This window comes from Canis lupus, chromosome 31 (genome assembly GCF_003254725.2).
Source record: "Canis lupus dingo isolate Sandy chromosome 31, ASM325472v2, whole genome shotgun sequence".
Lineage (NCBI taxonomy): Eukaryota > Metazoa > Chordata > Mammalia > Carnivora > Canidae > Canis > Canis lupus.
The window spans coordinates 29,573,382-29,601,230 of record NC_064273.1 but is presented as its reverse complement, the minus strand read 5'-3'; the positions used below and the strand labels follow the sequence as shown (position 1 = coordinate 29,601,230).

At 46.4% G+C, this 27,849-nt stretch overlaps 1 protein-coding gene and 2 long non-coding RNA genes across 6 annotated transcripts in view; 2 read left to right on the top strand and 1 right to left on the bottom strand.

Moving 5' to 3' along the window:
* RCAN1 (regulator of calcineurin 1) overlaps positions 1 to 27,849 on the top strand; it is a 94,788-nt gene that overhangs the window by 1,385 nt on the left and 65,554 nt on the right. The window lies entirely within an intron of this gene.
* LOC125754167 (uncharacterized) lies at positions 4 to 10,209 on the top strand. The gene is made up of 2 exons (XR_007407704.1): positions 4 to 204; positions 8,429 to 10,209. It is a non-coding gene; the product is annotated as an uncharacterized LOC125754167 (long non-coding RNA).
* On the bottom strand, positions 5,124 to 27,814 carry LOC112661917 (uncharacterized). Of its 2 annotated transcripts, none has more exons than XR_007407699.1 (3): positions 14,179 to 14,318; positions 11,158 to 11,291; positions 5,124 to 9,777 (listed from the first exon to the last, which is right to left on the bottom strand). It is a non-coding gene; the product is annotated as an uncharacterized LOC112661917 (long non-coding RNA). The 2 variants fall into 2 exon arrangements; XR_007407698.1 differs by lacking the exon at positions 5,124 to 9,777 and adding an exon at positions 27,800 to 27,814 and having other exon boundaries at positions 10,958 to 11,291; positions 14,179 to 14,611.

Here is a 27,849-nt window from a genome sequence, read left to right as displayed (position 1 = left end):
GGGGGGGCCGGGAGCGCGCACTGCCGCCCCCGGGGCACGCTGCACCGTCGCTCTGCGCTTAGTAACTCCTTTGGGGAAGGGGGCTCCCCTCATTCATCGGGAGCTGGGAACAGACGTGCAGCGGCGACGTGACTCACTGTTCATAAATAGGACAACGTCCCTGCATTCTCAATCTGCACTCTTGGAAGAAAAGCCAATGTTTGGGTGAGGATCTGTGGTTGCTCATTATCCTGTGGCTGGCCAGTTTTGGTGGAACAGTGTTGGGGAGGGCAAAGGGGGGGGAATGGGGAGGGGGAAGGGACCCATTCTCTAGGCCCTTACAATAGTCAGGAATCTTGCTACGTGAAGGGGTGACATGCCACCATCGGGACACTCAGTACATGAGGAGCTCATTTTTTAATTATTATTATTATTATTATTATTTTAAATAGCTACCCAGTTTAGAAACTTAGGAGGGTGAGGGGGCAGGTATGAGTAATCAGTGGTGGTGGCGTGGCGGGGAGGAGGAATTTATTTCAGATCTGCAATTAGCGTGCACAATAGAATTTGGACAACGGAGGCATTGCAGAATAAAGCCTGTCTTTGAGAGATATGCCTCAGGAGGAGAGCAGCTGTCAAAAAAAAAAAAAAAAGTGATGCTTTCCATGCTTGGCTCTGGGTCTGCGTATACTGTCAATGAACTTGTAGTTGAACGCCGCTGCCAAGAGGAACACCACTGGAGAACAGAGAATGCGTGCTCGCGTCCCATTTGTTTGTGATTTAGGTGCCCATCCACTTTCAGGAAGGATTTAGAGTGGCGTGTGCTTAGGGAAGCCCCTGTGCATGCTTCCTAAAGCAACAATCGTGGTAATAAATACAGGGTCCCACTCATCTTATTCTAAGACCTTTTCTCTTCCTGAGAGCAAGGTCTAGCCAGCGCTATCAAGTCTCTTTCCCAGGGGTCCCAGGCTGTCTTTCAGATGGAGCAGGGTCAGGTCATGTAAGACTGTGCCTATTCGCTTGGGTGTGTGGCATTTTCATAGTTTTACAGTCTTCCCGGTAAGTGTTGGGGACATTCCTGAAATTGCTTTGCATGAAATTTTGTCCACTTTGCAGGCTATTCATTTTAACAAGTGTTGGAGACTCCACTTGGGCCAGGCACTGTTCTAGGCTCTGAGGGGGAGAGCAGTGAATGGAATGGCAACCTTGTCTTTGGGGCTCACCTTTTTGTTGGGGGCAACAGACTGTAAACAAATATGACATGTGTCAGGAGGTGAGAGTGCTATAGGAAAAAAGTAAAAGGGAGAAGATAGGGCAGCCCGGGTGGCTCAGCGGCTCAGCGGCTCAGCGCCTGCCTTTGGCTCAGGGCGTGATCCTAGAGACCGGAGATCAAATCCCACGTCGGGTTCCCTGCTTCTCCCTCTGCCTGTGCCTCTGCCTCTCTCTCTTTGTGTGTCTCTCATGAATAAATAAATAAAATCTTAAAAAAAAGGGGGGGGGGAAGATAGGGAGGAGGGAGTGGAGATCTGGGAAGGAAGGGAGGATGATGTTTTATATAAGATGATCAGGGAAGCACTTGCTAACAAGGTGGTATTTTGAGCGGAGACAGTGGGCTAGCATCCAGACCTTTATTTATTCTTTTGCTATTTATTGAACGCTTACTATGTTCTCGGCAGTGGTGTAAGCCCGCTGGGTAGAGTGTTAAACACGATGAGCTTCCTTCTTATGCTCTAGTGAGTGAGGAGGGGTCAGATAATTGAGAAAAGTAAGTGAACCGGGTAATTTCAGAGAGTGACAAGTACAGTTGAGAGAGTAAAATAGGATAATATGCTAGGGAATGACCAAGGAGGGGACAAGGGCGGAGTCGTATCAGTCCTAACAGGTCCACTGTGATGGTTCAAGTTAGTAAAGAACAGGTTAATTGGGGCAGGATGGGGGGAGTCAACCAGGGGTGTTGGGTTGAGGGGTAGAAGTAGCTGCCACAGCCCTAGGAGAGCGGCTGCCTGGCAGGAGCTGCAGGTGTCAGGGGGTGGGATTGAGATGCTAAAGCAGAGAGTGGCAAGGAGGAAATGCCCACACTTGCCCTGGCTTTCTGATCTCTTTGGCGGAACCCAGCTGGCAGCCAGGAGGCCAGGGAGCCCCAGCAATAGGGTCCATAGGTGGGGTCAGCCTTCCAGAGCCCAAAGCAGGGTAGGGATGGCAGAGCGAGGCCCCGGGGACAGTGCAGGCAAAGAGGACATGCAGAGAGGGGTCAGCGTGGGGCCACTTTAGATGGAAAGGCCCCAGAAGGTCTCTCCGCACAGCTTGGACATGCTGGCAGGAAGAAGCTCCTTGTGTAGATTTTGCATGGCCCGCGTCCAGGCAAAGGGAAGAGCAGATACAGAAGTTCCAGGGCCCTGGTGAACTAACCGTATCCAGAGGACATGAAGGGACCATTGTGGCCAAGTGAGAGTCGGGGGTGGCTGAAGGTGGCCAGAGCCGAGGAATGGTTCCATGGGGGGAGGGGAGACCTTGGCAGCCATGGGAGGGGTTCAGATGTTACTTGTTTTGTTTTTTTTTTTTAAAGATTTTATTTATTTATTCATGAGAGGCACCCACAGAGAGAGAGGCAGAGACACAGGCAGAGGGAGAAGCAGGCTCCATGCAGGGAGCCCAAGGGGGGCCCGATCCCAGGTCTCCAGGATCACACCCTGGGCCGAAGGTGGCACTAAACCACTGAGCCACCCGGGCTGCCCCAGATGTTACTCTTAACAGCAGAGGCTGAGTGGAGAATGTCTCTTGGGGAAGGAGGATGGGTGGTCAAGAGAGGAAGCCAGGAGACCCCTTGGCAGTGGGTCTTTGGTCTCTTGCCTTTCCTTGTCTGTGGGAGCTATGAAGGTGTTTGGATTTGGGAGGAGGTGTTGGAGCGAAGCACAGAGCCTCCGCTTGAGCCCGTCTTCTTTCGAGGGTCAAGAGCTTCAGAATGGGGGGGCGGGAAGCTTTGTGCAGTGTTGGTTGCACATCCATAGGCTCCTGTAAGATGTCAAACTATTGGTGCAGACACAAAATTCAGTGGGCTAAGGGAGTCCCAGGCCCTGAAGGCAAATAACTCTGCAAAACTAGGCAGTGAGAGCAGAAATCACTGTGGGGGGCCTTCGGTGAGCCTTCCAGTAAAAAGAATTTCTCATTCCGCTAAAACCATCCCTCTAGGTGGGAAGGAGTGGCTTCTGGCGGCCTCATTATTTTAAAGGCCGTTCTCCCAGAAGCCCACGTGATCACAGCTTGGGTGGTGTAATGAAAATGTCCTTCTACGTCAGGTCAGGTCAGTATTGTCTGACCCCCAAGTGGGCTGACCCCCAAGTGGGCAGATCCATCCATCACTGCGTTGCTGACAAGTCCCTGTGCTGGGGATCTGGCTGTCCCCTGGGAACCAGTCTCTTGGAGGGTCAGCTGGATGAGTGGTGGTTAGTCTGTTAGGGCTGCTAGAGACACCACAGACTGGGTGGCTTATAAGCAGCATTTATTTCTCACTGTTCTGGAGGCCAGTGTGTCCTCTTCTGGGTTGCAGACCTCTCACTGCCCTTCTGTGGTAGAGGGATGAGGGAACTGGGAGTGTAGGACTTTCTCATAAGCCCTGGTCCCATCCCCTGGCCTCACCTCTGGGTGACCTAACACCCCCTACAGGCCTCCCCTCCTCATACCATCACCTCCCGGGGTTAGGATGTCAACGTAAGAATTTAGGGGGAATACAAACATCCATACATGGTAGATGGTGTGAAGGAAAAAGACCGGGCCAGACTCCTTTACCTATGTTCATATTATTCTCTAACCATAGTCTTGATAGTGAGAAATCCATCTGAACCACCAGAGCACTTGGGGATTTCTGACCATAAACAGTTAGGTCTGATAGTTTGTTTTTGTTAGCCGGTTCATCATCAGTGCTGTAAATAATTTATAATAAATGTGTTCATTAAATGCTTATCTAAGAAACAACTGAAATTGTATCATCATTAATTTCAAGTAATAATACTAGAGAGATTCACGCCATTACGAACGAGTGGAAATTTTTATTAAAAGATTGTTTTCAGGGCGCCTGGGTGGCTCAGTCGGTGAAGCATCTGACTCTTGATTTCGGCTCATCATGACTTCAGGGTCATGAGATCAGGCCCTGTGTTGGGCTCTGTGCAGGGTATGGAGCCTACTTAAGGTTCTCAGATTCTCTCCTTCTCCCTCTGCCCCTCTTTCTCCTCTCTTAAAAAAAAAAAAAAGATTATCCTCTCTTGTACAAATATTAACCTAGCATATCCCATTACTGTTCTCTTTTTGCAAACCTTTTTTTTTTTTTTTCCCCACTGAGAAAGCACAGCAGTGATTTGAACCAAGAATTGCAGGTGCTTTGGCTTGTTGGTGCTGGTCCGTTGGTTTCCTCGAATAAGACCATTTATTCAGTCCTCATCAAGCTCACCAGAAACTTAGGAGTTCTCAGATAATAATCGGTGAGTTTCCGGGCAGCAAGTGTAGTTCCATATGGCAACAGAAATGAATACCATTTTTCTCGTTGCCTGAAACATGAATGTATGTTTGATTGATTGAGCTTTGCCCGAAGGCTAAGTCAGAAAATATTAATCATAAGAGAATTTACTCTTCTCTAGTGAATAAACTCCCCTCCCTTAAAACAAATGCCCACTTAAGATTTGTGATACTGACATGCCTTTCTTTGAAAAACGGGAAATACTCGGAGAGCCATAAAAGGAGCTTGAGTGGTGGCCTTAAATTCTTTATATTAGGGAGGACTCCAAGCAGATTGTACTTTAGCTGCACAGGAGAGTCCCTGGAGACATTTAAAAATCAGCCAGGGGGGAAAAAATTAAATAAATAAATTAATTAATTAAAAAAAAATCAGCCAGGCTGGGGGCCACCCTGACCAACTCCAGTCTTGGGCTGGAAACCACTGGGAACCACCTTTTTTTAGGCAAAAAGTCCCCCTCATTGCGAGGCAAGGTTGAAGACCACTGTCCTACCTGGAAGGGGTTTTGCTTGACCAGAGGCGTTGTTGTGCCATGAAAATATCATTGAATAATTGACCATTGGGTTCCATTTTTTTTTTTAAAGATTTTATTTATTCATGAGAGACACAGAGAGAGGCAGAGACACAGGCAGAGGGAGAAGCAGGCTCCCTAAAAGGAGCCCAATGCGCGACTCAATCCCAGATCCCAGGATCAGGACCCTCATGAGCCACAGGCAGACACTCAACTGCCAAGCCACCCAGGCGTCCCCTTTGGGTTCCATTTTGAGCCACATCTGTGCCTTGATTTCCTTGAGTCTAAAATAGGAGTCAGGCCCTTGGTCTGGCGCCTCCCTTCTCTGAGTGGTGTTTGACCTTGTAGCTGGAAAGCTGGATGATTGGCTGTCAGCCCTGGAGCCCAAGCCTTTGGGAGGTGACCCGTGAGATAAGAGCATGTACTTGAACACGGGGTTGCCTCCCGTGGCCTTCGGGTGCATCCCCTTCTGCTGCTGCCAAACGGCAGATCCCGGACTTGTGCTCCCCAAACTGGTGTTTTGGCAGATAAGACACCGTGCAATAGTCGTTGTTGACTGAGATGTTCTTGAGGTCCAGGGTAGCATGGCTGGTATGCGTAGCTGCTGCTCACAAGGTACGTGGTGGTATTTGTGCCTGCCAAGTCCTCCTGTGGCAGCGTGCTGGAAAATGTGACATCCCAGCAGGACAGTAGCGGTCGGGTTCCACTGCCGTGTAAACTCCAGGCGCTTGCGGCCGTTTTCACCTTTCACCCTAGTGTCGCAGGCACTTGGTTCCTCAAACTTAAACTATGCCTAAAATTGCCCCCTGAAGCCCCCTGGAGAGCAGAAGGACAGTAAGCCAATACGATCTGGTTTAATTTATTTTGAAGCGTGCAGAATGTCCCATGTTCAAAAACAAAAACAAAACCTAGGTGTTATGTATGTGCAAAGTTTATTTCAGAATTTTATTCACTATTTCCCCAATTTTAGAATTTCTGATTCTTATATAAATCAAATGATTTTTTATATCCGTGAAGTTCCTTTGATCCCTGCCCATCACTGCGAGCAAGTGTGTGGTTGCCTTTCAGCTCAATCGGCCACCACCACACATCGCTCAAAGCATTTTTCCTCGGCAGCAGTAGCTTCAAATGTCATTGCCCGTAACTACAGCTTTCCGAGCCCCAAGACATTACATAAGGGAACAAAAGACAAATCGGCTTTGTGATAGAACAGAATAGCTAATGCAGAGGCTGCTAGATTCCAATTCCTGTGTTTATATTTTAAGCTGTATCCTCTCTTTCCTTTTTTTTTTTTTTTTAAAGATTTTATTTATTTGAGAAAGAAAGAGAGAGAGAGCGAGGGAGAGAAAAGAGAGCGCAAGCAGGGGCAGAGGGAGAAGCAGATTCCTTGCTGAGCAGACCCCAATGCGGGGCTCCATCTCAGGATCCTGGGATCACGACCTGAGCTGAAGGCAGATGCTTCACCAGCTGAGCCACCCAAATGCCCTCTTCCTCCTTTTAAAAAATTGTAATCAAACGGTAGAATGCACTCCTTGCATCTGTGTCATTGGAGGGGGCCTGTTTCCCTGGTCTGTGACTGCATCACGCCTGGTCAGTCCTAGCCGGCTGGCACACACAGCAGGGCCGAGCACACACCTGCGTGTGCGTGTGTGGAGGGTGACGGCCTCAGACCCTCTCGTACGCATCTTCTATGCACCATTGTTAGGAGTGCCCGTCATTTGAAATACAATTCAGTGTTGAGAGAGGAATTTTTTTTCTTTTGTAAGTACTAATCACCACCCAAACGTGGAGATGCTGACAGTAAATGATGGTATTGTGTTCTCTGAGCATTGACAGGCTCTACCTCGGCAATGGGAAGTAAAAATAGCTCTCCTGCCCTCGTTGGGCAAAACAGATACACTTTCAAAACATAACCAGTAGGAACATATTAAGTCCCTCAACTCAAAAGTTTGATGTTGGGAAAAGGGTTGCCTTCACGTGTACATGTCAGTCACTGTAGCAATCCTTTGCTGGATTTGATTTAGTTGGCGTAGACTGTTTTAATTTATTGATTTTTAACATCCAAAGATTTTTTTTTTTTTTAAGATTTTATTTACTTATTCGTTAGAGACACACGGAGAGAGGCAGAGACACAGGCAGAGGGAGAAGCGGGCTCCATGCAGGGAGCCCGATGCGGGACTCGATCCCGGGTCTCCAGGATCACACCCTGGGTGGAAGGAAGGCGCTAAATGGCTGAGCCACCCAGGGATCCCCAACATCCAAAGATTTAATTGGGTTGATATGCTCGCGTTCCCCACCCAAGTGTGTATGTGAAGGGGCAGTGCCGTCTGATAGCTAAGGTATGGATCTTCAGCATACCTGCCCTACACGCTTACACATGTGAGTCTGAAGGAGCTATGTCGCTCCACCTGCCCCTTCGTGCCTTAGTTTCTCTACCTGCAAAGTGGCGGTGATAATATAGCACGTACATGTTACGATGCACATAAAGAGCTTCTCACTGTCATGCAATGTCCGCTAGTGTGTTTGTTATCTACTGCTATGCGCCAGACTGACTCAAAACTTAGCAGTTGAAAATAGTAAATTTTATTATCTCACAGCATCCAAGGATCAGGAATCCAGGGATGGCTTAGCCTGGCCTGCCTCCCTCTCTTTCTCTATTTCTTTCTCTCTCCCCCTCTCTTAGTCTGCAGTGAAGTATCAGCTGCAGCCTCATCTGAAGGCTGCACTGGTGGAGTGTGTACTTCCAGGCTCACTCACATGGCCGGCAGCAGGACTGCGTTTCTGGGGGGGTTGTTGGGCTGAGGACCTCCCTTCCGTGGTGGCCACTGGCTAGAGACTTCCCTCGTTTCCTTGCCACATGGACCTCTCTGTAGGGCAGCTCCTGACCTGGCAGTTAGCTTCCATCAGAGCAAGTGAAGAAGGACATGTGAGAGGCATGGGATTCAGAGTCTTTTGGTACCGTGATCTGAGAGTGAAATCCCACCACATTTGCTTTGTTCTGATCATGAGAAGTGAGGCGGTAAGGCTGACCACCCGCAAGGGACAGGGGGCGTGCGCCAGGGCAGGGACTCCAGGGAGGTGGTCACTGGGGCCATCTCAGGCTGCCTGCCACACAAGCTATTAGTTCCCTTTTTTTCTTATAAACTTTTTGACTTCTTGGGGCAGCTAACATTCAGAAGTGTTCATTACGGTATTTTCTAACCTGACTTTTTTTTTTAGCTTCAACCCTAGAAAAGATAAGTTATATTCTCCGCAGTTTGAGACTGCACCACTGAACATCAAATACTTCATTCATAGGATTATAGCTAGGTTATTGAGTTTCTAACGTATCAAAAGCTGTTAGCCACTGTGTTTCTGAAAGAAGAGCTTGGGAAGCTAGATCCGTTTACATCGGGAAGAGTCCGTATTTTTCCTTTCGGTACTAATTTCAGCAGGTGCAGTATGCAACTCCCATGTGAGGTCCTAATCAACACCAGAGAGCAAGTATTTGAGGCTGGCCTGAATTCAGATTGAAGAGGCGAAAATGTGACTTCATTCAGAGAGCCGAGTCTGGGGTTTTTTTGTTTTCACTCAACACAACAGTAGCTTGTTTTCCTTCCCACCTTAATACCTCTTGTAAAACTTTCTTTTTTTCGAAGATAATAAAGTAGTTCCCATTCATTAACATGAAGTGCCTCCTTATGTGTAATCTGCTTCTTTTCATCTTCTTACGAGAACTGTATGCAGTAGGTGCTGTTACCATCCCCATTCCACAGTGGAAGCAGGGGCCAGCAGAGGCCAAGCTGCCTGTCCCAGGTCACAGAGCCAGGAAGCGTGCAGGTCCCGTGATTTCATTTTAGCCAACTTCAGAGCCTATGCTGGAATCATCTTGCAGTGTGCGGTGCGGCAATGCACATGAATTTTTCATATCTTTCACATCTTATTGAAACCCCAGGGCAGCTCTGTGAAGAAAGTATTTTTATCTACAGGAAACTGAGGTTCAGATGAGTTACAGCTCTATTCTTCTTTCAGCCATTTATTTGTACTTAACGGATGTGTCTGAGTTCCTGCGGTACATCAGTGACAGCCCTAGTGATATTCTTGTGCTCAAGCAGAAGGCAGGCCTGGGCACTGGAGCCCTGGATTGGAATCCTGGCTCCATTGCTTCACTCACTCACTCACTTGGTCATTCATTCATTCATTCATTCAACAAATACTTACTGAGTGCCTGTTCTGAGCACTGTGCTGGTTGCAGGACCAGCCACGGGATCCCAGGTGAGTCTGTCCCGCTCCCCAGGCCTGGCGTCCTCAGCTGCAGAATGAAGCCAGTTACCACCCTACCCCACAGCCACGGTGAAGTCAGCCTGAGGGGACGCACAACGAGTGACACACACCATCCCTCCCTTCACGGGGCTCACAGGCTAGCAGCAAAGACACAAAATTAAAATTTTAAATTCTGTGTGTTATGGTAAATATAACCATAGTGCTTAGGAGATCCATTAAAAAAAAAAAAAAAACAAAAAACCACAAAAACACGTCCTTGGGCCAGTTATTCAGCCAAATGTCAGTTGCTTCGTCTGTAAAGTGAGCAGGTGAATTGAATAATCTCTGTAAGGTCATCTCTGGCTCTCACCACCGTTTGGCTCTGCACCGTTCAGTCAGTAGAGCCCAGCCCATTTGCCCCAGGCTCCTGGGCACCCCCAAGTGGCAAATCAGACTTTTCCAAGTAGCAAGTTGCCCAAGAAGAGAATTTCTCTAGTGTGAATCCAGTTCTCTTCTACCCAGCTTTCCAGCCTTCCACCTGTAAAGAAGACAGAGCTTGACCTCAACCCATCCTAGGTTTTCAGCTGTGACTCTCTGACAAAAAGACAGATGACCAAGAGGAAGACGTGTGTGCAGTGCACGTCACAAGGGAGAAACCTCAGCGAAATGTAACTGGGCTTGTAAGTCCTCTTGAACAAATACCAGCAGAGGAATGACAGGGCAGAGAAAAGCCATCTCAGGCTTCCCAGGGCAGCAAACTACAGGAAAGGTAACTATGTGGGAGGAAGCTAACGGGGTAAGGTTGTTTGCAGACTCCTCTGGTGCCTTCTCTGGGCTGATCCGGGTCTGGAGTCCTCTCCAGCAGAAGGAGAATTTATGTCCTGCCTTTAGGCAGAAAAAGGGGGAGAAGATCATTTTTTCCTGCCTGTGCCTTTAATTGCCTTCAGCTCAAAATAACCTTTATGTCAAAGGGGATGTTGGGGGTGATAGATTCTGGTTCCTTCACACCCATACTCCTGCCTCCTGTCCTGCCCTGGTCAGCAGGAGGCCTGTCTGCTAGTTTGTAGCCAGAGCGTCTCACTGACTCCAGCATCGATTTTGTCCAGTTAACATTTGAGGGTTTGCCAAACACAGCCTCACAAAGCCAGAACATGTATATGAATTTTTTTTAAGCCTCTTATTTACTGGGGACTTTTTCAAATCCTCTGATGGTTATTACTTATGAATAAGGTGACAGTATGTCCCATTTGCATGTCTGATTTATGCCTGTCATCCCAGGAAAGTCAGTAGTAGTACCCCCTCTGACTCTTAAGTTTGGATGCTAAAGGATAGAGTCATTACTTATACAATTAATGATTAGCATCCCATTTATTTGGCCTCATTTGTGCCACGTATTGTATGTACATTATTTAACCCTTCTTACAACCTTCTAAGATAAATACTATATTTGCCTATTTTATAGAAGAAGAAGCCTTCCTTCCGCCTTTGCAAAACGGAGCCCATAGGCTCCACAGCAACTGGGCAGCTGACTGTGGGCACTCTCCCAGAACCAGGGCAGGAAGGGCCCTCAGGCACATACCTTGCATTTCTCCAAGGAGGAATCAAGGCTCAGAGAGGGGATGATGTTTCCCCAGGGGTGCTCCCTGGATATTGGTGAGAACTAGAACAGGTCTCCCTGCCCCCTGCCTACTGGTGTTTATACTGCTCATTTAATTCTGTTTTAAAATGTCCTTTCCTCTTCCACCCCTGCTCCAACTAAAAGAACCCAGAGCAGAAAAATAATGAGGACAGCCAGAGTCATCAGCCAGGACAGGCTTAACTTAGGGGGCTGACAAAGAGAAGGGCATCTGGGGCCCCCTCTGGTTGGAGAGGCAGAGAGAGCTTTGCCCCAGAGCTCATCGGGCGCTGCTGATCATACCAGCTCTGGCCACCAGGGGGGAGTAACCTCGCGTATGTTCTGTGGGAGCCTCCCCTGTGGGAGGTTGACTTAGTCTTTAATTCAGGCAACGACACAGACAGTGCATTTTCAAGCAGGAAGAAGTCACGCCTGTGCTGCAAAAGAAGTTATTTAAAGATAAGTTAGTAGTTGAAACTTTCAAGTGGAAAGACACCACCTCCCCTTCCCCTGGAAGACCAAGGCTGTAAGAGAGCCACCTCCCTGAGCGGCTCCTTCCCTGCTGCTGGGCAACACCACCGCCTTTGGAACAGGAAGCACAGGGGCATGTGTTCACCTACAGCAGTGGTCCTCCTACTGCAACCATGCCTGGTACCAGTTTGTGACTTCCCCTGCCCTGTGCTCAGATTTGCAATTTGGTAGGACTATGATTCAAATGATTAGCATAAAGATACACAAAGGGAACTCAGTTGACACAAACACTGTTTTAGAAATGTTGGGAGTTTTCTGAGCTGGCTTCAGATATTGAGACTACTTTAAAAAATTTTTTTGAGAGAGAGTAGGGGAGAGGGACAGATGGAGACAATACCAGCGCAGGACCCGATGCAGGGCTGGATCTCAGGACCCTGAGATCGTGACCCGAGCAAAATCAAGAGTTGGGCCCTTGACTGAGCCACGCAGGCGCCCCTACATAGACTACTTTTAAAAGTAAAGCAGATAGGTCCCCAGACCTGCACAGTGGAGGTGTTCTCTCACTGGGAGACCCTGTCCTGGGATGGTTCCAGAATTCCCTACTGCTCAGGCTACGTGGTGACAAGTGTTCTGGGCTGGAGTGAGGATTCTTGGGAACTCAGATTTTGGCCGTGCCCACACATCCACCTTTGTAGCCTAAGCTGCAGATCTTGGACAGTGATGGAGACCACCTCAGGTCTGGGTCAGTAGTCTCATAAACTCCTTTGCAGCCCCTAAAAACAGGGGCATTTTCACCCATGAGAAAATTCACTAGGTTGTTGATGAAGTGTCTCTGGAAGATACTTGCAGATGTTCGGCAATATCAGGGTTGGTTTGTACCTGTAGCTCTCTTTCTAGCATAGCTCAATCTAACGTGTAGCCTTCCAACTCAATATCTCTGTTTATCCCAACACAATATTTCTAGAATGTTTTCTTTTTTTTTTTTTTTAAGATTTAATTTATTTACTCATTAGAGACCGGGAGAGAAGCAGGGACATAGGCAGAGACAGACGCAGGCTCGATCCCAAGATCCCGGGATCATGACCTGAGCTGAAGGTAGATGCTCAACCACTGAGCCACCCAGGTGCCCCAAGAATACTTTCATTTTAAAAATCGGTTCTGAATTTATATATTTCTTTGAAGTGGTCAGTAAATTTGCAGGGGACTAACATTTTGACCCTAATTTACTCTGTTCTGTCAAGCATTTCTTCTTGACCTATATTGGGAAATACTGTTAATCAACAAGATAACTTCGTAACCTTCATGTTTTGAGTATCTCAGTTCTGCAGAGCAAGCTGGGGGAAATGACCTGGTCCTCAGCATGGTAAGCAAGCCGGAGACCGTGGCGTGAGTGAGGTGGGGTGACAGGTAGGAAGGCTGCATGCTGAGGGATGACTCCCTGCCCTTGCTGGAGGGGCTGTTCTGCAGAGGACAGAATGGAGCCTGGCGTGCTGGGCTAGCAGCCTGGAATGAAGCTGTACCATTGGGCCACCTCCAGGGCTCTGGCTGAGGTTCTGAGCCTCATCTTCAATCTGGGAAAGGAGGGTGGGGTGGTGCGTTCACTCTTCCTGGATGCTGTGAGGCAGTGTCTGGGATGGTATCTGATGGCAGGAGATATTCCAAAATGTGTGTGTAGTCTTTAGCAAGGCCCCCGTTTTAACAGCAATGAATATATCATTAGATGATGTTCAATCCTGGGTTGCCATTTTAATTTTTGTTCATTTATTTCATTTTCCTCCTTCACTTTCTCTATGAGATACCACAGGGGGCCACCTTGGCAGGATCACCTAATTACAGTTTCCCCAGCTACTTGTTACTCATCTTACTTGTATGGCTCAGCTGAGGGTGGAAATGTGCAGGGCTACCCCTAAGTGCTCACCCTCTTTTATGGGCATATAACCCACCTTGCTTTCGAGTCGTGCCTGGTGAACGGTGTTAGATGTTGGGGCTGGGAGGGGGAGCCCCAAAACCAAGTCAGCCTGAATTCAGATCCCAGCTCTGTCAGCAATGGACTGTGTGACCTTGGGCAAGTAACTTTTTTGTGCTTTGGTCTCTTTGTTTTTAAAATGGGTAATCAGAGTACCTACCTAACTCACAGGTTTGTGACCATGGGGAACAAGGGCAGGGCACCTCCAAAATGTGCCACTTTGGCATACTGATTATTTTAAACAGAAGTTATGTAAGACCCAACCTGTGCAGGAAGGACACTCCTCACACCCTCCTCTGTCCCCCTAAAAGCAGGAAATAAGCCTCCCCTGCGGAAGGTACCCTCCCTGTACCGGGAGGTGAAGAGACAGCCTTATCACCAGAAATAAATTCAGGGCCAAGAAAGCTATATAAATAACCCTGTTACTTTTTACTAACTTACTACCCCAGCCCAAATTCTGATTAGAGTTCCTTACTAATTGAAACCCCTAAAGTGAAATCTTCTTTATCTTGTCAATTCCTTACAGATCTATTGTCTCTTTGTCTAACAAGTATAAAAACAGTCTGCCTTGGTCATTAGTTTGGGTCTCAATCTCATTATGTGGCCTCTGTGCACACATAATAAAACTTCATGAGTTTTGGGGTTTTTTTTTCCCCTCTCCTATTAATCTATCTCATGTCAACTTAATGTTTAGTCCAGCTGGAAAACCTTAAAAGGTAAAAGAAGAGTTTTTCCTTCCCTAAATAAGGATGAGAGGAGAGCATATAAATTGTTAACCTTAAAACTGTCAGTATTACATGTCAAGTGTACTTCAATTTAAAAAATAAACAGTAGTCTCTAGGTAACTAAAAATAAATAGAGTACAATAAAGCCATTAGTTCTTTTACCAGCAAAAATGGGTTGGTCAGGAATAACCGAATTGCAATCCCAGTCAAGCAAGTGATGGAAAAATTACAGGCAAGTCTGGAGAACAAAACAGAAGAATGCTCGTTTCCAGAAGAGAGAGGATGTTGAGAGAGATGTGTAAACAACAACAACAAAAAAAATCCATTGCCCTGAACTGGGAGTTCAAGTGTAGTGGATTCTCGTTGGCTGGGCTGTGATCGTCTCTCCTTGGCTGGGCAGTGATTGTCTCTCATTGGCTGGGCGGTGATTGTCTCTCATTGGCTGGGCTCTGACCATCTCTCATTGGCTGGGCAGTGATTGTCTCTCATTGGCTGGGCTGTGACCGTCTCTTATTGGCTGAGCTGTTGCTGGGCAGGGAGAAAATTCTTCCTATGGGGTGTTAGAGTAATATGCTTGTGCAAGGTACCACTCTCCCTGCAATTGACAAGAGGTAGGATGTTAGCTCCCCCACTTCTGGCTTCCCATCTTAGTGAGGTTTTCTTTTCTTAATTTTCACAAAATAAAGGGGTAACCATAATACCAGGCTCCAAGTAAATGTTTGGTACTTGTTAGCAAGTTCATTAAAATTATTAAAATGCAGATATTAAAGTGTTGCTCACTATCCTGTGCCTAGGACAGTGCCTGCCACGTAGTAGCCACCTAATAAATATTAAGTGCAGCAGTAGAAATAAGACCCATAAAAATGAAAGTATTGCTCTTTGAAGTCCATTAAATATTAAGTCTTTTCTTCCCAGGAGTTGCCCACACATGTGAGCACGTGTATGAAATTAACAGGCCGAAGAGCCCCATGCGGGACCCAGGAACCCGGGATCAGTACCTGAGCCAAAAGCAGACGCTCAACCACTGAGCCACCCAGGTGCCTCTAGATAGGCATGTTTTAACATGAAATGAGCTCTGCTACAAAGCTGAAAACAAGAAACTAAATGCTTTATCAAAATAAATCTCAAATAAGATAATGGATATAAAAACCATTAGCTCTAAAGCATAAGATCATTAATGCTGCTAATAAGAAATCCTAGGCTTCCTGGCACAGTTAAAAAAAAATCTGTAGTTGAAAAATAAATATATGTTTGCTGGGGAGGCTTTCCCTGTCTCTTGCCCTCCATCTCTTCTTTCCTTTCTCTCTTTTTCTCTCCCTTCTCTTTCACTGTTCTTAGAATGCCTTTTAGGAGACATACACATCTTTTCAGAAATTTACTGTCATCTGCTAACTCCATTTATTGCACCAGCCAGCCTCTAGCACCCTTGGTAGAAGGTGGCTGGTCATTTCTTTGCCAGATCTTGTCCCTAACAGGGCAAAATCAGCTTGTGATCTTATCTATGAAGGCTGCCCTGGTTTCCATTAGACCGTGCCAGGAAAGATGACCTTCCTTAATGAAATGCATGCTGTCTGCTTAGTACTCAGTGGCCTGCTGTGCTTTTAATTAAATGAACCAGTCTTTAAAAACTTCATGTTATCCCCGCACCAGCATGTCACCCACCACTCTGTCCCCAAATCCAGTAATTCCAGATGATTACATCATAGGGCAGCACCAGTGGGGACCGAAGGTTGGGCTTTGGCACTGTGGGATCTGGGTTCATATGTCTTAGGGCCAGATCTCTGTGATTTTGGTCTAGGATAACTCACCCCTTATCTTTCTAGCCAGAGAGCACTGCCGTTATAAGTTGGCTTTAGCAAAGAGTTGACACACCATTGTGTTAGGTCCACAGTGTGCTGGTGTAGTGGTATTTAATGGCATTAGGGAGAACTTTCTGAGGAGCACAACTCATAATAAGTACACTTGCTGAGTCCCAACCGTGGGTTATTACATTTGTCTAGATTGCTGTTTGATTTGAAGAGTAATTTATTCTAGAAGTAATATTGGGGGCGGGGCTGCCTGGGTGGCTCAGTTGGTTGGGCACCTGCATTCAGCTCAGGTCATGATCATGGAGTCCTGGGATCAAGCCCTGTGTCAGGCTCCCTCTGCACACCCCTACCTCCCTCTTATGCTGTCTCTTTCACAGACATAAATAAAATCTTTTAAAATAGGGCAGCCCTGATGGCCCAGCGGTTTGGCGCCACCTTCTGCTCGGGGCATGAACCTGGAGACCCTGGATCGAGTCCCACATCAGGCTCCCTGCGTGGAGCCTGCTTCTCCCTCTGCCTGTGTCTCTGCCTCTCTCTCTTTCTCTGTGTCTGTCATGAATAAATAAATAAAATCTTTAAAAAAATCTTTTAAAATAAATAAATGTAATACTTGGTTGTAAAAATGAATAAAAACATTTACTAAAAGCTCCCCATCTTCTTCTCTCAACCTATTTCTTAGAGAGAGCCTCAGTTAAGTTTTATATATACTATTTCATACATTTCTATGCCTGTATAAACATGCATGTTGTGTACATGAAGAGATAAATGCAACTAAATATATTTATACAGTATCATACTATACACACTCTTTTGCCACCCGCCTTTTAAAAATATTTTGGACATCTTTCCAATATCTCTGTGCATTTCTTTTGGTGACTACCTGGCATTGCATTATAATAAGGTTTAGCCAGCAATTCCTGTTGTAGACATGTTGTTTTCTAGGGTATTTTTCCCCCCATTATAAAAACGGGAAGCAGTTCCTTACACATATCTCTTTGTTTACTTGTGTAAATAGGTATGTGAGTTACATTTCTAGGAGTAGAATTTCTGGATCAGAGGGCAGAGTGATATTGATAGCTACTGCCAATTTGCTCTCCAAAATGTTTATACTAATATATATTACCCCCTGCACTGCATAAAACTTTCTCTTTCCCCACATTCTTGCCAACAAAAGGGACTATAAATCCTTTTGGATCATTGGCCAAGATCATTCAGAGGTGAAAAATAGCGTCTTTTTGTTTGAATTTGTTTTTCTTTGATTTAGATCAAGGCTGACCATCTTTATGCTTATTGATCATTTGTTATTGTTTTGTTGTTCTTGTAAATTGATCATTTATCTCTTTTGCTACTTTTCTGGTTAGCTTTTGGACTAGTGAATTTGTAAGAGTTTCCTGTATATTAAAGGAATTGGTATTTTATCACATATATTGCAGACATTTCCCCCAGTTTGCCATTTGACTCTATGTGGTTTTTACCCTACAGAAATGTTTACTCTTGGGCAGCCTGGGTGGCTCAGCGGTTTAGCACAGCCTTCAGCCCAGGGCCTGATCCTGGAGACCCGGGATCAAGTCCCATGTTGGGCTCCCTGCATGGAGCCTGCTTCTCTCTCTTCCTGTCTCTCTCTCTCTCTGTCTCTCATGAATAAATAAATAAAATACTTTTTTAAAAAAAGAAATGTTTACTCTTTATATTTGTAGTAGAGACATAGCAGTTTTGCCTTCCAGTCTTCTGGGTTTGTCTCATTCCTACAGAGTCCCTTCCTGGGCCAAGATGTATAGGAGTATGTTTTTTTCTTTTTCTTTCTTTCTTTTTTTTTTTAAAGACTTTTTTTTTTTTTTTTTTTAGTTTTTACTTATTTACTCATGAGAGACACACAGAGAATGAGAGAGAGAGGCAGAGGGAGAAACAGGCTCCATGCAGGGAGCCCGATGTGGGACTCGATGCCAGGTCTCCAGGATCAGGCCCTGGGCTGAAGGCAGGCGCTAAACCGCTGAGCCACCCCGGCTGCCCAGCATGTTTTTTTCCTAGTACTTTTACATTTTATTTTTGATGTTTGCCTTTAATTCATGGGATATTTTGGTATAAGGAGTCTAAGGTAGGTTTATGGTTTTCTTTTTTGCATGTGTCCTATGAGTTCCAAATCCTATAGATTTGAAATACACCTGGATGGCTAGATATACTAGAATCAGAGCTCTGCTGTTAACCTTTTTGTCCATTTCTGAACCAGTTTCATGCTACTGTACTGGAGGTGGTCTTACCTGGTAGCCCTCGTTTAACAATTAATGAGTCTAATTCTCTGCCATTCTTTCAGTATTATTTTCCTGGCCAGTATCATTTGCTTATTCTTCATGAACTTTAGAATCATTCATTCTGTCACTTTCAAACCGTCCTCTACCCCCTACAAATAATGAAATAAGAAATGCAACAACCAAACCTGTTGGTATTTTGGTTGCTCTGGGTTTATACTAAGGGAATATTGGCATCTTTGAATATTATGCTTCTATGACGTTCTACTTCTTTGGGCCATCTTTATGCTGCCAATACATTTCATTGTCTTTATACAAATCCTATCGCTTTTAGCTGGTATTCAGGTTGTAGATTCTTGGGTATAAATATTTTTTATGTAAATTTAAGAAATGTATTAAAATATGAGCTCGCTTTTCCTATTATTCTGATTTTTACTTTCACATAAAGGAAATTGTTGTTTCTGTGTATGAACTCTGTGACCAACCACCATACGAAAACCTCATAGCTTCTAGGAGGCGTTCGGTGGATTGTATTGCATTTGCCAGATGTAAAATCATATCATCTGTAAATAGTGAGTCTTGCCATCTTCTTTACAACACTTGTGTTTTATTCTCTTGGCCACATGACACTCAAATATTACTTACAGTGGTGCCAGGTGGCATCCTTATCTCGGATCCAGCTTTTAAGAGGAGTATTCTCATGTTTTACCATTGGCCATCACCTCGGTGTGGCAGTATGGTATTTTAACTTACCTTGCAGGTGTCTTTAACAAATACTTTCCTGTTCTAGACCTAATTGCCCACAGAAAACACCACCAGCACTCTCGTGGCTTTCAAGTAGACTCTGACCGTGCACTCAATTCTCCTTTTAATGAAGGGACCTAAAGAATGTTCTATGAACTATATGTCACCATCTGCCCAGTCTCGACACTGCCCAGCGGAACTTTGTGTTGATGGAAAAGGTTTCCTATCTGTGCTGCTCAGTATAGCAGCCACTGAGCCACTGAGTATTTGAAATCTGGTGGATATGACTTAGAAACTGCGTGTTTAGTTTCATTTCGCTTTAATAACTTTAAATTGTCACATGCTATTGAGCACGTAAAATGTGGCTGGTGCTACTGAGGAACTGGATTTCTTATTTTAAGTTTAAGTAACTTTCATTGAAATAGCCCCACGTGGCTATTGGCCACAGAATCCAGGCTGCATGGTTCTGCCTTCATATCATGAAAGGACAGAGCTCTAGAAATCACCTGGTGGCCCCTCAGTGTGCTCAGAGAGGTTGTAATTGGCCCCAAAACACACAGCAAGTACACGACTACACTACCGTGTGATGCCTAGCCAGGCAATTTGTTCAGGTCTGGAGCCTGTCCCACCATGCCTGACCCCCTCGCCCCCCTTTCCTCCTCACTTCCTGTTTCCCTCCTTGATGTGACAACCACATCCGGTAGTGTGTGTGCAGACCAACAAGCGGTCAGTAAACATGCCTGAGACCCGTTGACTCTGTCACCAAGTGGGTTGACCTAGGGGCCTGTGCAGTTGGCGAGCTTCAGCTGAGTTTCCTTGCTCTGCTGTGCAAAGGGGAAGGGTAGTGCAGCGGGCCTGGGCCTGGCCCCTGACCGTCCAGGGCCTGGGCCTGTCCTCTCTGCAGGTGGGGCTGAAGGCACCACGAGGCACCCTGTTCCACCATCTACAGGAGATGTTCGTACTGGACCCTTTCGATCCAAATGGATTTTTCTAGTCTTTTTCTACGAGATTGTAAACATCTATGCCTCCAGCAAGACAGCAGGATGTTGCTCCTACCCCCGTGACTAATCTGAATCTGAACTGAAGGGAACTCATGTCCTGTGAGCTGGAGAGTTGGGGAAGAGCATAAAGAAAGGAAAGCCAGGGCTTCTGGGTGGCTCTATGTTTAAATATCTGACTTGATTTTAGCTCAGACTGTGATCTCAGGGTTGTAAGATCGAACCCCAGAGTCTTCTCCCTCTCACCCTGTTTGCTCATGTAAAAAAAAAAGGAACTCCGTGGCTCCAAGCACAGGGTTGGGTCTCCCAGTAATGAAGAAACCACAGCAGTGCTCACGAGTCACTTAGAACTTTTCTACTTGGGCCAACCCTGTCCCTCTTATCCCGGGGCTTTCCTGGGCAGTTACTTGGGGCCACAGATGGCATTCTCCTCAACTTTCCCTTACCACCAGCCAGTCATTTGCATGAAGCTTGAGTGACCTACCCCACCAAGAACTCTTCGCTGTCTCTGGCCAAGGGGAAGACCCGACACTCACATCTGAAGGTCATTGGTCAGAGCTTAGCAGTGAGAGTGCCAGCTGCTCACTCGCAGTGTGATTTTGGGCAGCTCGCTCACCCTCTCTGTGCTCACCCTCTCTATGCCTCGACTTGCTGGTCTGGAAGTTGGAAATGGCCACCTTGTGGGTAAGGCTGAGTCTGTAGCTGGAAAGTGCTCAGAAGGCCTGGCTCACCAGTATGCCCTCCACAGAGATAGTTCTTCACACAGGTGACCACTCTCCCTGCTCCGGGGGCAGGTGACCTCCAGGCTCAGTCCACCTCTTGCCTCTCAGTGAGAGCTCTCCATGCAGACGTATTTAGGAGCGGGGCCTGTTTATGTGCAGATGGCTGCACCAGTGGCCCCCAGGGAGGCCCCTTTCCTGGCTGGATCACATGCATGTCTTGGCTTGGCAGAGTGGCAGCTGGTTTCTGACAGCCGGCTCCCTGGACCCTTGGGATGGCTTGTCCAGCACCCGTGATCCCACTGGAGCTGTCAGGACGCCAGCTTGCAGGCCTATCTGGTCCAGGCAACCTGTTGGTTTGGGGAGTGATGCCATTCCAACGGCCAGAAAAAGAGCTTGCATGTCTGAACCTGCGTGCCAGTTGGGAAGTCAGCTCTCAGGTAGGAAAGGGAGCCGCCTCTTGGGAGTGAGCAAACCTCAGCATTTTTGTTTCTCCACATAGGTTTCCACAGTGGCTGAGATGACCGGGCCTGCCTGCAGAATCTGGCCTTCGGGACCCATTCCCCAGACACTGGAATTTGTGATGAGTAGATGAGTTGTGTTCACTCTTAGCAGAGTCAGTAATTTGCTAAAAGGTCAAACTCAGCTTGATCAGAACACGGAATTACTAGGATTATGCCTCATAAGGAATTACTATTCCTTATGCCCCAGTTGTTCCTTTTCTCTCTCTCTCTCTCTCTCTCTCTCTCTCTCATGGTCAGACAAGAGCCTTGGAGAGGTTAGAAACTAGGCAATTCCTCTCCCCCTTTGATGACCCTCTTTCCCTGCCTCCCAGCACATCCCAAGAAGGAACATGGCTGTGGTGACTTTCCCCCAGCCTTTCACTCAGCATCTACTACTACATGCCAGTCCCCACAGCAAGTGTGTGCTTAAGTAAATGCTTCTAGAGTGTTCTGTGCCAGGCACTGTTGTACATGCTTAGAAATGTGTGGTCTTGTCTGACTCTCACGCAGACCCTGTGAGAGAAAAGCTGCTATCGTGCCCATTGTTCGGATGGAGTAATAACTGAAGCACTCGGAGCGGAAGTCACTGGCTCTGTGTTGCACAACTAAGTTGGAGGAGAGGCAGGAATTGAGCCCAAGCTGTTCTACTGCAGAGCCAGGAGTGCTTAACCGCTGCCCCTCCTGCCTCTCCACTCTGGTCCCTCATCTAGGCTGATGCCAGCATCCCTGTGAGGTGCACACTGCTGTTCCGTGAGGCCCTGGAGAGGTTCTGTGTGTGCCGGTGGCTGGCCTGGGATTCAGAAGCAGCCCCCAGGGTCTTGGCTCTAAATACTACTGTTCCCTGTGCACCCGGCTGCCCATCCCTCATTGCCATCTGAGCCCCTGGCCTCTGCCTCAGCCCCTGCCCTCACCTTACACCCACCAAGTCAAATTCAGCTGACAGATTCTAGGGGGCTCGAGGCTCCTCTTCAGGAAACATCCTCTTCTTTCACAGACTCTGTAACTGCAACATCATGCTATCTTTCCACATGCTTGTTTACTGGTCCTGCTTCCTCGGAACAGTTCATATCCTTTGCCTGATTCAGTGATCGGACTGTTTATTTTTAGGTAGGTCTAGGGTCAAGGCAGAAATTCCTCTAATCTTATCAATCGATCTGTAACATTTTGGTGCCTTTTCTGTTATGCAACAGTTGTGAACATAATCGTTTGCCCATCGTGCTGAATAAGAGCATTAAGAGTGCAGATGTCACCCATCACCCAGCCCTCCAGCCTCAGAACAAAAAACAAGCGTAAACTAGAGAGTCTTTCCTATGCATGTCTGCCTGGGGCAGTGGTCGCCCAGGGCATAAGCAACTGTTGTAGTCTGTACACCTGATCCTTGAAGGCAGGACGGTACCTGGTTTGCTCTGTACCCCGACCTAAGACCCGGCGTCCAGGAACCTTCTATCGGTGTCTGTCCAGAGAATGACAGTGGGCCGCTCACGTATATTTGGTGGGAAGGGAGACCCAGGAAGCCAGAACCTAGCCCAGCATATTCATGAAGAGAATGCCCACAACAGTTTTCTTCTGTGTTCTAGACATTTTACTAAACCTATTTGCTATTCTAGAAGCTGTGCATATCCTTGGTCTGTACTTGGCTCAGCAGCCAGAGGGCTCCTCGGCCCCACCATATAACCCAGGAGGACCCAGTGCCCCCATCTCTTGGAGGCTCTGTGTCATTTCTAAAGCTGGCATGATTGTTTCATTTCAGACTGCCTCATGCTCCCTCCCCGGCCTAAGAGAGAGACCTGGTAGGCTTATCGTACAGGAGCGTTTACGGTCTCAGTACATGCAGAAGATAGCAGACCTACTCTCTTGGTTAGTATCCCTTTGAAACATCTCTAAGAGAAGCTTGTGATTCAGGGTGACACCTCAGCCCACGTCATAAGCCAAATCTTATTTATAACTATTCAATTATTTTATAATTTGTGACAATCACTTAGAGGGTCAGCTGAGGGACAGTGAGCTTAGCATGTGGGAAAACTAGGTTGTGCCTTGCCTGGCAGTCATAGGCACTTTGCAAGCTTGTGGTGGACGGCTTGAGGGCCGATTAGTATCATGTCAAAACACATGAAATTGCCAGTATCTGAGCATTTTTCACCTAAAGATCTTGGTGCTTCACTCTTATGCCTCCATCTGTGATCAGGTTTCTCGTTTGAGACCATCTCCATTACCAAAGCAGGATTGAGAGCAGCATATGAAGTCCTAGTATATACAGACTGGGGTCAAATTTTAGTTTAATCTATGTAAGTAAAGATTTGGCTCATTTCAGAGTGAAGGCCACCAACATTTATTTATGATACCGCCCAGTGTTGGTGTAGAGTGACGCCCATGGGTCTTCTGTGTACTGAACCCCTCCTGACTGCCCAGAGCCCAGGGCCTCATCCTCTGTGTCATCATGTTCCCGTGTACACTTAAGAGAAACAGCTCTATGATCGATTCCCACGTTCCCCTGGAGCTCCAGTTAAATCAAGCCATCGCGGCTTTCCTGTCATTGTAGATTGATGTCTCCATATTAATCACCAGAGTACATAGAAGTTCTATAGGAAAATCTGGTCAGGGACAGATGGCCTCAGCCAAGAAGTGTTTTTGTTGTATTTTGTTTTGTTTTTCATGGAATCAGAAAACACAAATAACAGATGATTGGCTGCTGTTCACTTTTTAAGGCTGCATAAATCAGGCCCTTGATAAATGGCTCTATTCTTACAGACTTTGAATCTTGGTGTAGAACAATGGCAGGCATCTGGATGGCCCCAGAAAGGTGGCTTGGGTGGAAAAAGAGGTCAGGGATTTGTGTGGGTGTGTGAGAGAACAAGTGGTCCCATTATACTGACTTGCTGTCTAATCCTAGTGCTGGGAAAACGGGATTTCCTCCCTCTGCTTGAACTTAATCACCTCCTGACCAGCGTTTTATTTGGTAGAACAGCAGCCTAAACACTGATCCTTGGGCTTTATCAAATCTTTTTTTAGCCAATCAGAGGACAGTGTCAACAGGGTGTGGGCGCGGGTTCGGGTGCCATCGTCCTGAAATAATGCAGCAGGGCTGATGTGGGAGTGGGTCCAGCAGGAGAGCCACATGCCACTGGGGCCACAGGGGGTCCTGACACCCAGGGGCGCTGTGAGGCCAGACTCCCCTAAGCAATACTTCTCCCCGGAATGCAGGTTGGGATGTGCATGATGAATTGGGGTAGTTTCTCAGGTTTCCGGGCTCCCCATCGTTTTTCTTTTATCTGTCTAAACCCAAACAGAGGAAGATTTGGTAGAGACGGTGGGATCCGACTAGCTAGATGGCCATTTTGATATCAGCCTGACAATGATAGGACCTGGCTTGTGAGGGTCTTGAACCCTTTAGATGCATCAATTAATCAAATTGGAATTTAGTGGCGGTTTTGTCTTGCAATAGTCACGTTTGCAGCTAAGCTTTGATTTCCATCCCCTTTATCCACACCCCCCCCAGGGGTTCACGGCCCTGGAGTTTGCTGTGTCCAGGTAGCTGGCCAGCCCCCTTCCCTTGCCTGTGTGTGTCCTCCAAGGTCCCACCCCAGGCCTTTCTGCTTACTCTTCCCTCCTCCTGGCATAGTTTTTGCCCAGAAGGCCATTGCTGGCTTCCTTACCTCCCCTGGGCCGTGGCTCAGATGTCACCTCCCCAGGGAGATGGTCCCTGGCCGTCTTAGTTCAGGTGTACCCCCTCCTCTGTACCTTCTGTCCCATGCACAACACTGTCATCCCCCCAGGACACTTCTCACCCCACAGGACACACTGTGTGCTTTTATTTATCATTTATCATCTACCTCTTCCTTGCAGACTGCGAACTGCATGCGGGGGAGGTTGGTTTCATTTTTGTTCCCAGAGCTATGCCTGGTACACAGGAGGTGCCCAAATAAATATTTATCAAATGAGAAAACGAGTCCTTCCTGACAAAGATTTATGCTGACGTGGGCTGGGGAGCCTTCTGGAAGTGAGGACTGGACCCAGGTTCTCACTTGATTCCAATGCTTTTCACAAGGAAATAGTTTTTATGGGTCCTGGCAGGTTTCTTTTCTGAACACTATACAAGCATTGCCTGGACACAGATTATAAAGGTACAGCTTGGAGGCACTTGGGTGGCTCAGTCGGTTAAGTATCTGACTTCGGCTCAGGTTGCCATCCCAGCATCCTGGGGTCAAGCCCCACATCAGGCCTCCCTGCTTCCCTCCTCTCCTCCCCAGTCATGCTATGTCAATTGCTATCTCTGTCTCTCTCTCAAATAAATAAATTAAATTAAATTAATAATAGTAAAGTTACTACAGCTTGATGGGTTGTTACTAAACAAAAAATCCATGTTGCCCCTCAGATCAAAACAGAGAATGTTGTTGTGTCCAGAATTTTCTAGGCCATCTATCTAGTCGTTCTGATGCTTTGATCAGCTAGATACACTTTATCTTTCAACAAGGGCATAGTTTTACTTCTCTGTGAAGTTCCTGGCTTCTCAAACATGTCTCCTCATGTCTTTGTGACCTTCCTTCTGTGGCCTTGCACTCAGGAATTGCCACGCTCGTGACAGATCAGCTCTGAGACCTGGCTGCACCATAGGACGGGGGATGTTGGCTAAAATACAGCATCCTGGAACAGTGGAACCTTGTAGGTTCCTAAGTGCTGGCCAGTGCTGGGATGCATGAGCTTCCTGACAGTGGAAGATGGGTCAGGATAACGTGGAGAAAGTATCAGTTGAAAAGATATGACTTAAGGGGATTAAGAACATTTTTTCTTAGGTTTCTAGTTCTCATTCCCTTCCAGATCAGATTGCTAACATTAATGCCCTCTGAGGTGTATTCATTAGGCATTCCTTTCTTTATTCATTCAGTTGTTTATCCAACAGATACTTATTAAAATCTCCTGGCAGTGTACATAGACCCAGGAGAAAACACAGCAATGTCTCTGCCCTCCTGGAATGTACATTTTCATGGGAGAGACAGATATTTGTGAAGTGTATTAGTGATAGATTGTGATTCTTGCCACGAATAAACCAAACAGGAGCCTGATAAACAGTAACAGCAGGTACCCAGTAGGGCCCCAGAAGGTCTCTTGGAGGAGGGGACATTTAAACTGAGGTCCAGGGGCTCCTGGGTGGCTCAGTCGGTTAAGTGTGTGCCTTTGGCTCAAGTCATGATCCCTAGGGTCCTGGGATCCCGTCCCACATCGGGCTCCCTGCTCAGCAGGGACTCTGCTTCTTCTTCTCCCTCTGCCCATCCCCGCCCCCTTCCCCGCTCATGCTCTCTCTCAATATCTCTCTTTCTCTTTCTCTCTCAAATAAATAAATAAAATATTTTTTAAAAAATTAAAAAATAAACTGAGGTCTGAAAGCTGTAAAGAGCCAGATAAGGTCCAGGCAGACGTGGGGGCTGGTACAAAGGTCTCTGGCAGAAAGAGTGTTCACCCAGGAAGCCAGTGTGAACAGACAATAGTGAGCAAAGGGGAAATGGGTAAGTATTAAAAAGTCTTTGCTGGACATCTGTATTAATCAGAGTTCTCAGGGGGGCACTTGACAGGACGAGCACTGGGTGATATGCTATATGTTGGCAAATTGAACTCCAATAAAAAAAAATTAAAAAAAAAAATCAGAGTTCTCCAGAGAAGCAGAACCAAGTAAGAGATATATGGATGGATGGATAGATAGATGGATAGATGCAGAGATACGTAGATATATAGATATATGAAACAAATTCCCTTTCCTATATATATGTAATATGAGTATATAAGTATATGGTATACATATGAATATATATATATAAATACATAAGCTACCTTAGATTAATTTTGCTTGTAGTTTTATATAAATGGAAACACGTTTTTCATTATTTGTATCTGGTTTCTTTTGTTCAACATTCTGCTTATGAAAGTCACCCAAGCTGCCTGTGGTATGGGAGTCCTCCGGGGAAACAGATCAACAGGATGCGTATATTTATATATAGAGAGACTTACTTTAAGGAATTGGCTCCTGCAATTATAGAGACTGGCAAGTCCAAAATCTGTAGGGTGGGCTGGCAGTCTGCAGACCCAGGGTTGAGCCGATGTCACAGTTCAAGTCCAAAGAGGATCAGGCTGGAGTCTCAAGAGAGACCCAGTGGTGTAGTTCAAGTCTGAAAAAGCCTTTTGTTGCAGCATTTATGCTTGCTTGGAGGAGGTCACTGTTTTTGTTCTACTCAGGCCTTCAGCTAATTGGATGAAGCTCACCACATTAGGGAGAGCAATCTGCTTATTCAAAGCTCACCAGTTTAAATGTTCATCTCATCCAAAAACACCCTCACAGAAGCATTTAGAATAATATCTAACCACATATCTGGGCACCATGACCCAGCCAAGTTGATTTATTAATGTTCCTAAAGAGCCAACACTAGACTGTTAATTTTTTTCTATTGTATATTTCTTTTCTTTTCTTTTCTTTTTAAGATTTTATTTATTTATTTGAGAGAGAGTGGGGGAGAGCACAGAGGGAGAGGGAGAAGCAGACTCCTTGATGAGCAGAGAGCCCAATGTAGGGCTCGATCCCACAACCCTAGGATTGTGACCTGAGCCAAAGGCAGATACACCTAAACAACTAAGCCACCCAGTGTCCCTGTATATTTATATATATATGAAATCATGATTTTTAGTCTTTTCCAATATATGCCTGTAAGGCTATAAATTTCCCTCTACAAGTGGCTTTTGTTGCATCTTTCAAGTTTTGGTATGTCGTATCTTTATTACCTTTCACTTCCAGATATATTCTGATGTCCATTGTCATTTATTCTTTGACC